The sequence below is a fragment of the Atractosteus spatula genome, chromosome 6 (assembly GCF_055471065.1).
Source record: "Atractosteus spatula isolate fAtrSpa1 chromosome 6, fAtrSpa1.hap1, whole genome shotgun sequence".
Classification (NCBI taxonomy): Eukaryota; Metazoa; Chordata; class Actinopteri; order Semionotiformes; family Lepisosteidae; genus Atractosteus; species Atractosteus spatula.
Genome location: NC_142711.1, coordinates 16,051,832 through 16,061,226, shown reverse-complemented (window position 1 = coordinate 16,061,226; position 9,395 = coordinate 16,051,832). Strand labels below are relative to the sequence as shown.

Sequence of the window (9,395 nt, the reverse complement as noted above, 5' to 3'; positions counted from 1 at the left end):
CATTGTGAAGGGTAATATTTTCAGCCTGAGTCTGACAAGAATAGTCCAGCCCAGCTTGCTTAACCACAGAGAACTGTTTGTTTTCTGATACAATCAACCTTCTTTCTCATTGTACAGAAGCACACCATTACTGATTCCTGGCTCATTTAGTCATTCTCTTCGCTTAGTATTGTAACGCTACGGAGTTCAGGTGGGCGCCCTCGCCTGCTGCCTACACAGGTCGGCCCCCCACCGTCAGGGACGTGAACAAGGACAAGGACAAGGATTTAGAGCCTGCGTCCTGCTATTACAGGGAAGGGCGGTGACGTCACCGCTCTGGTAAGCCGGCTCTTACACACTCACTGTCGGCCATAAGCGTTACAGTATAATACGAACACAATTTTATTCGGGTCACTGTTACTACTGTGTATAAAAAAGCTCTTTTTCATCTTCTAAACCAGTGGTTCTCAAACTGTTTTCCACCTCTGCAGGGGTTCCGTGAGCTCTCACAGGCTACAAGAAAAATAAAAAATTTGCTAGCAATTAAAAACAAAACAAATGTGAGTTACGAAGGCTTTGCATGGCTCCAAGAGTCAGAAAAATTAGGTAAATCTTCAGAAATATCATCTTCAAATTCACTCTCTGAATACATTTCTGTACTTTCGCTCCTAGAGCCAGAAGGTATCTCGAAGGTGTCGGATGAAATCTCTTCTTCCATCTGCTCTTCTATCTCGTTTGGAGATAAAAATGTTTGCCATTTCGCCATCCGGCTTATCTCAAAAACGCAATGAGAGATACAAACTAGCGTATTACTAGGTAGAAAGATCGCTTAGAAATGGCTGTCTAGCGGAAGGTACTCGTACGACTGTTTGAACAGCGGGTTGAAGTGTGCACTTTCTTAATGGACCACAACTTGGACTTGGAGGAGCGAAAGAATGACAGGGATCGGTTGCTCAGATTTACCACTTGCCCAGTGGACATACAGTATTTACAAAACTTAATGAAGTTAATCTAGCATTGCAAGGGAGGCACACGACTGTATTCAAAGCCAGTGACAAAATTCGCGCCTTCAAGAAGAAGGTAGAATTTGGGGCCAGCAGCGTACAACGGCACGAGCTCGATTGTTTCTCGACACTGAACAGGTTTTGTGAAGAGCTTGATGAGGACGCCCGAGCGCTCGGTGAACTCACTGAAGAAATCATCCAACATGTAAACGACCTGCGTGAGTCTGTCATGCAGCACTTCCCAAACGAGCAGGATGAAAAACTGCAGAATTACTCCTGGGTTAAAAATCCCTTTATAGTTTCAGGGAAACCCGATACTTCACGTCACAAGACTATGAGAAGTTCATGACCTGATTTCAGACTCTTCCTTACAAACAGCTTTTAACGAACTGCAGTTGGCAGGGTTTTGGTGCAGCACCAAAAACGAATATCCAGTATTATCAAAGAAAACTCTTTCTGTTTTTCTCCCGTTTGCGACCACCAATCTGTGCGAAACCGGATTTTCGTCGTACTGTACGTTTCCACAAAAACAAAGTATCGCAACAGATTGGGTGTACAGTAGAGTCGAACATGAGACTGCAACTCACATCCATAACTCCAAATATTACACATTGTAGAAGTAAGAGGCAAACTCACTCGTCACACTGAGATTGTTCTGTTTCTGCTGGTTTGACGTCAATGTTGATTAAAATTGACAATACTCTTTTTTTAAAAAACCCTCACGTATTGTTGTGTCACTGTGTTTTACTAATTTTACTACCAACTCTTATCTATTTGCGCCCGGTAACACTACGGAAAGTGTCGTCTGGTTCTATAAATCTATTAGGTGTTTTTCTTTTCCCCTTTGCTAACAATGTAAAAAAAATAAAAAGTTTTCAAACCAAAAGAAAACCCTAACTTGGTCGAACCGGCGGTTAGAACGTTGATTCTTTTGTTCTCAATGAGTATTTCAGTGATTAAGCTTTACTGAACTGTAGGGGTGCTAATCGTAGACAAGGTATCATGTGATTAATAAAAGACCGAAATAAACTCAATGGGATCACGCGAAGCTTACATTTAAAGCAATCGATAGTTTCTTCCTTAATCATTGGCTAAATTGCCTCTGAATAGCAGTCCTAGACTGCTTTTTTGCAGAACACCGCCATAGCTAATCCTGAAAAGTAAGAAAAAAAGGTTGCTGAAGATCCGCGACATTAGCTTCGACAGAAAAGGGTTCCAGCATCTAAAATGTTGGAGAAGTACTGTCCTAAACTATTAAGCTGTTACTAACAATATTATAACCTATTATAAAATATGGTCACAAACACTTTTTATATTCCTATACGGTAGATGCAAGGTTAGTATTAGGTACAGTAAGTGTTTTGGTCAGGACTGTGGTTTTGTTATTAAAAGATGAGTAATCAACAGTACTCATCTATTATGTTGTTTGTATGTTGCCACATTGCAATGCTATGAATGTTAAGCTTCTGGAACACTTTTATTTTCATTCCTGTCTGGCTAAACATTATTTAGTCACACAAATAAACTATTCTGATTTGCCATTTGATATGTTAGTCATTTAAATAATATTTGCAACAGTTATAATCTAAAGTGTTGATGCAGACATTTTACTTGAAATACAATTTTTGTAAGAATTCGCTTTTTTGGTGATTATTAATCATTTCCTTGTAAGTAATAAACGCTTAGGAAATCTTGAATAAGCACTGGATAATATCTTCCAACACCACATGCTAATTGGTGACCAGAAACGAATTTGGTTCTCTGGAAGTCAATGAGTGCTGGACCTTAATAAACACCTACAAAACATCAAGCCATATACAGTAAGGTGTTCACAGGTCAAATACTTTTTAATAATCCACTCCACCTTTATTACTGTCTGATCACTTCACAACAAGCCACAGAAATCTTTATTAGAATTGTCTAACACCTTTGAACTAATTTTATATGAAACAGAAACAAAACTATAAAACAGCATGAACCCACAGTCATAAAAGGACATATTAAGAAGTCTCTGTCATGTCCACCAGCAACCGTAAACGACCTTTTGCTAAACCGACCACAGCTATGGGTAATTCCAGCAAGCGCCAGCGCACTGATCAATTATCCAATCGTGACACCACACTAATTACCAACCCCTCCACTTCCCAGGATATTTAAACCCTCATTACCCTCAGGTCTGTGCTTGGTATTAGCCTCTGTCCTTGGAGTGCCTACCTTGCTGTTGTTATTGAGACATTCTCTTCCAGACTGATACTCAGGTCTTTGAATATTCTACCTTCGTCCTTCGTCCCTCGACACTGACTTCAGCCCCGCGATTTGGATATCTAGCCTTCGATCCCCTCTAACTGAAACCCTGGTCTTTGACATCCTACCTTCGTCCCTTGATTTCCTGTCCTGACCACATTTTACAGGTGCGCTATGGAGAGTGTGCTTACATGTGGGATGGCAGTGTGGTTTGGCAGCAGCTCATTCTCTGACTGGAAGGTGATACCAGGGGTGATCAGGTCAGCCCAGTCCAGCATTGGAGTACAGCTCTCCTCTACTGTGGACATTTTCACAACTTGTTGTCTCAGGAAGGCTGGAAGTATCGCTAAGGACAAGAATCATCCTGGTTTCTCACTTTTCTCCCCCCTTCCCTCTGGTAAGCGTTATAGGAGCACACAGGCACAAGCTGTCAGATTACTGAACTCTACCCCTACCCCTGACTCACACTGATGTGTTTTTTTTAAGTTGTATGTTATTGAACTTGCTGCTGCTGCTGTTCTGTCTTTATGTTTTTGGTGTTTCCTTAATGTCTTTGTATTCTTTGTATTGGAGCATACATGCAAATCAGCATTTCATTGCACTTGTGCAAATGACAGTAAACTGAACCGAACTGAAATGATGTCACCCTAGACATCTATGCCATAGGTCCATTTCCATAGGCATCCATTCCATAGGTCCATTTCTATAGAACACCAGAATTTCCACACCTGACTTAATCATTTTCACTAGTAAAGGTTTATTTCATGCTGAAAAGAGAAGAAAGAAAACACAAAGTTTCGGCCGTGGAGCCTTTTTCACGGGACGGGCGGTGATGACTGTTCAATGGGTCCGTGCCCCAGTAATTGATGATCATCTGACCACAACATCTTTTGCCTCCTTTTTTTTTCAGGACCACTCAAGTGTGGTAAGATGGCTTATTTTTCGTAAAGACTCCCTTCTTAATAATAATAATTGCTTACTTATATAGTACTTTTCTGCAAACTCCAGTCAAAGTTCTTTACAGGTAATGGGGAATCCCACTGCTACCACCAATGTGCAGCCCCACCTGGATGATGTGACAGCAGCCATAGTGCACCAGTACACTCACCACACACCAGCTCTCAGTGGGGAGGAGAGCAGAGTGATGAAGCCACTTCAGAGATGGGGATTATTAGGAGGCCATGATTGGTAAAGGTCAATGGGAAATTTGGCCAGGACACCAGGGTTACATCCCTACTCTTTTTGAGAAATGCCTTGGGCTTTTTAATGACCACAGAGAGTCAGGACCTTGGTTTTACACCTCTTCCAAAGGACGGCGCCTTTTTACAGTATAGTGTCTCCATCACTATACTGGACTTTAGGACCCACATGGACCGCAGGGTGAGCACCCACTACTGGCCCCACTAACACCTCTTCCAGCAGCAACCTTAGTTTTTCCCAGGAGGTCTTCCATCCAGGTACTGACCAGGCTCACACCTGCTGAGCTTCAGGGGGCTGCCAGTTGTGAATCACAGGGGGTGATATGGCTGCTGGCCAAAGATGAGGTAGGGGCACTCTTTCCTGACCTGGAATGGAACCCAGGCCATGGCGGTGAAAGCACCGCATCCTAACCACATTCTTGCCACCCTGCCATTATAGGCTAGTTTTGTGAGGGCTTCTGGAGGTCGTTGGCTGATGCACGCTGTAGCTCTTTCAGAGTCACTGTTTAACCCACAGCTTGCCCAGCAGCTCAGTTTGGAAGGACACCCTGATCTAGAGTGTCTGTGTGCCACACTTACGCTTTCTTGATGATTCAGTAGACTGCTCACTGGAACATTCTGGGACCTGGTTATTTTTGTACCTGTGTTTGTCAATGACTTTATCCCTGGCTTGCTATGAAACACCAAGGAGACTTCAGAGACAGCTGGCTAGGAGAACCATTATTATTGCACACAGAGGTGATTTAGCTAATTCTGTGGCTAGTTAGGTTCATTTTGTGCACCTTGATGAATTTAGGTTTGCCACAGAAAAGGGTTTGAATACTGCAATTGTGACTTTGCCATTTTTCTTTCATAGAATTTACTTCTTTCTTTTCATCTCTTTGTGTGAAGTAGGTTGTGTGTATTATTAATATTCATTGTTACTTAAGAGTGTCATGACTTCAAATTATAAGATCAACAAAATGTGAAAACGGTCATCAAATCACATCTACAGCACAAAGATGGAGAAGCAATGAAAACCGTTTTATGAAAACAAGAAGAGTATAATCAACAGGGTTAAAATAATGTATAACATTGTAAACAGACAAGATCATTTTATATGATAATTGTAATGTCATATTTATTTTATTTACCTCTTTCTTTAACATTGGGAGTTCATACCAGACATACCAGAGAAATGTTACATCCGCGTATTTACTGAACCGGAATGTCTTCTCCTGTGTTGCCCATGATCTTCTCTCACACCTGAAGCTCTTTCTCAAGCCGAGCTGGAATAGCTCAGTTGGAGATGCATGTTTTGGAATTTAATTGCATTCGGAGTGCAAATTTGCCTTAATGTGGCATTTGGACTCTGTCGAACTATGAACACGAATATGTTCTTTCTTGCTGGTGCATTCCCGAGAATAATTGGGATAGACGTGGCCTGTGTCCCCATTTTGGGCTGTGTTTGATGGGCGGTTTTCCACCAATACTATCTCCGCATGCTGTCCCCTAGGCACAGGACTAGAGTTGCTTGTGGATGTGAAGCTCCTGGGTGTCTCTGCTCATACTGTCTTGTGCTCATGCAGCACCGACTTACTCTGATGAGTTGTCTCAGGAAGGCTGGAAGTATCGCTAAGGACAACAATCATCCTGGTTTCTCAATTTTCTTCCCCCTTTCCTCTGGTAAGCGTTATAGGAGCATAAAGTCACGAACCTCCAGATTCAGAGAGAGGTTCTTCCTGCTAGATGTCAGATTACAGAACTCTACCCCTACCTGTGACTCACACTGATTTGTTTTTTTAAGTTGTGTGTTATTGAACTTGCAGAACTGCTGTTCTGTATTAATGTTTTTGGTGATTCCTTTAATGTCTTTGTATTGCAGCACACATGATAATCAGCATTTCATTGCACTTTGCAAATGACAAATAAACTGAAATGAATTGAAATGAAGTCACCCTAGGCATCTATTCCATAGGTCCATTTCCATAGGCATCTATTCCATAGGTCCTTTCAGCAAAGTAAGGGCCTCCCATAAGAACCCCAGAAATTCCACACCTGACCTAATCATTTTTATTCAGTTTCTCCTAATGAAAATACAATTAAGAGTCAAAGCAACAGGCATTATTATCACTATTGTTAATTGCATTATCCATACTGCCAAATAGGACTTTGTACTTAGTACTGAAGAAACCAGAATCAAAAGCCATTAATAGAGGACTTGCAATCTTAACTAGAGGAGTTTCTGGAGTTTTCTTTTGAAGCAATGTGCAGGTAATCTTTGGATCTTCACATTCAAACACACCCTTCTTTCCTCATATTTCTGTCTTTCATGTTTCAAATATGTTGACATGTTGCATTTTCAATCCACTTCATTTGAAATTACTTTGAAAACAGTGTTTCAGGTAAATTCCTCCCGAGCACATCGAGGCTGGGATAATTTTAACTACAGGGCAACAAAGAAAACGTTTTTCAATTACATTAAATATTTTAAATATTTCTTCAAAGCAATTCTCATCAGTAACATTAGATGTTGGTTAATGACCCAATCCTGCAGGGTCAGTGTTTCCATAAATGCGTGCCTATACGAAAGTATTTAGACCCTTCGAAAGATCGAAAACGTTCAGCTCACGAGCTCATGTGTATTGAGAAGTGGCTTCTTCATATTTTCTGTTTCAAAAGCTTGTGTTGCTTGTTTTTAGTGTCTCTAAAACTAAGATGGAGGCTGCGAGCAGTCCAGTGGAAGAAGACAGAAATCCCAGGACATTGCTGCTTCTGTGAGCCCCATTGCGTTCGGCAAGCCTGCGAACTGCACTGAAAGTGTACAAAGTGTGCCCCCCGTGGTGCTCTGAATCCAAGAGATTTCTCAGGAAGTTTTATAGTCGAACACAGCTCTGGTTGCCCTCTGGTATTAACATAAATAGCTGGTTAGAAGTGACCATTGCATTAGAACTATACAACTCTACTGAACAACTAATATTTCCACACATGGCACAATAGCTATTTCTGATAAGGTTATCCCTGCTTTTCAGATATTCCCAAAATGTCACATAACAACAGGTGGCAGTAAATTTAAAACTCTCATAGGTCAGGGCAGGTCCTACACACAGATCATACCATATGGTGTATTTTAATTTTCATTTAATAGTTCCTCTTCGGGTAGCACAGTGGTGTAGTGGTTAGCAGTGCTGGAGACCTGGGTTCAATTCCTGATATGCTCTCTCTGTGTTCACATGGGTTTCAAACTGTCTAGTGGAAATGAAGAGAGAGAGTGCTAATTCAGACATCAGTTGCCAAACCTGGACTGTTGTTAAACCGGTCTGTCCTCAGGTGGGCAGGGGAAATAACAGAAGAACTTGATTTTGCTAACTGCTTTCACCTTATTCAGCTCCTCCTCTAGGGTTGAGTGACAGAGACTTGGAAAGTGACAAGTGCTGGGGCTCACAAAGAGCTCCTATCACAGCTCAATTAAAACTCTACAGGAGCTCTGGGAAGTACTTTGATTAATGAGCTGGTAAGTCTTGAATTTTCTTCACCTGCTTTGCTATTATTAATATCGATGGTGATGATAGTATAGCTACTGTGATTTTTATTTTTTTATTGTTGTTGTGCAGACAAGATTCTTTAGTAACAATATTAATGTAGTCTCTGTTCCTAATAAATTAATCAATTGGATACGAAGATAAAGTGTGTACCCAAGTGTTTGCATGTTGACTTGAGACTCCTGAGATTAAATTGATTCACCATTGAGTAAATGTTGGTCAGCGTCAGCTGCAGATCTCCTTCTTGTCACAGTGGGGTCAGTTTTATGGGACTGCAAGTTTGTTACAATTCTGATAGTGAAGTGGTCTCCACACGCAGGATGTCCTCTCTTCTTGTTACTGCTGGCCATTTCATTAGAGTACAATCCACCATTATATGTCCCTGAAGTCATTACAAAAACACAATATTGCATCTTACAGTACACTAACTGCCTCCTATTACTTTTTGGATCTACTCCTTTGTTATTGTCTCTCTTACTCAGCCTTTTCCATGGTCTTACTTTCAAGAATAAAATCGAGACCTTCTGCCCTTAAATACATAACTGACAAGAACGACTCTGCCCATAATCATATGGATCATGGAGTATTTTAAATAGAGCATAGTGTTTGAAATCCGTCCATTATTGTTCATAATTGTGTTAAATAATTTCCTTTCACTCTCAGATGAATAGAAACAGATTGAAGTGGGTGGATGCAGCTTGCCAATTCCCTCCAGGTTCATTTCTCTATAGTAAAAATAAATCATTCAAGTTTTGTTCAGTTTGATCATTCCACTCTCTCTTTCTGTGGTTAAAAGTGAATGTGAGACTCCTTTAAGACTTTGCAGTGTGCAATTCTTAGGTGGATCTTTCCTGAAAGCTTTTCAGTTGCCTCTGCTTGGTCTGGTTTTGTCGCTTATGCTCTCTGCTCATGGTGACAACGATGAGAAAATGTAAGCTTCCATTCTGGATATTCAGCTATTTCCTCTTGCTTTACTCTGTTAAATAATGTGAATTGTGAGTTGACCCAGCACAGAAGTGATCAGATGACAGTCGAGAGAGATCTGACAGTCAATCGGGGCTCGTACCCAGGGACGGGAGATGTGCTCATGTAGTGCCCACGCACAGGAAGGGTGAAAAAACCCAACCAGAAAATTATAGAGCAGTATGTCTGACCTCTGGTACATGTAACGATCAGGCTATTGAAACAACCAGAACTAGGAGATCACTGGTATGGAGACAATATCCTAGGAAATAGCCTAGAATAGAAGAGGTAGGTCTAGCCTGACCAACTTGTTTGAGCTCCTGGAACAAGATACAACACTAATGGATACACATGAGGCATGTGAGCTGGTGGTGTCAGAAGGCTTTTGATAATGTTCCTCATTATCAACAGTTAGAAGATTACAGAGGTTAAGTATTCATGTTAATACATTGAGTTTAATAATTGTCTAATTGATAGGAAATATC

General features: G+C 41.1%; 1 protein-coding gene across 1 annotated transcript in view; it reads left to right on the top strand.

Annotated features, from left to right (window-relative positions):
• The first annotated feature begins 7,830 nt into the window (after nucleotides 1-7,830).
• Nucleotides 7,831-9,395, top strand: part of LOC148832299 (uncharacterized) — a 50,519-nt gene continuing 48,954 nt past the window's right edge. The window contains exon 1 of the mRNA XM_088918117.1: nucleotides 7,831-7,919. The gene's annotated coding sequence lies outside the window, so the exon portion shown is untranslated. The remainder of the gene's footprint in view (nucleotides 7,920-9,395) is intronic.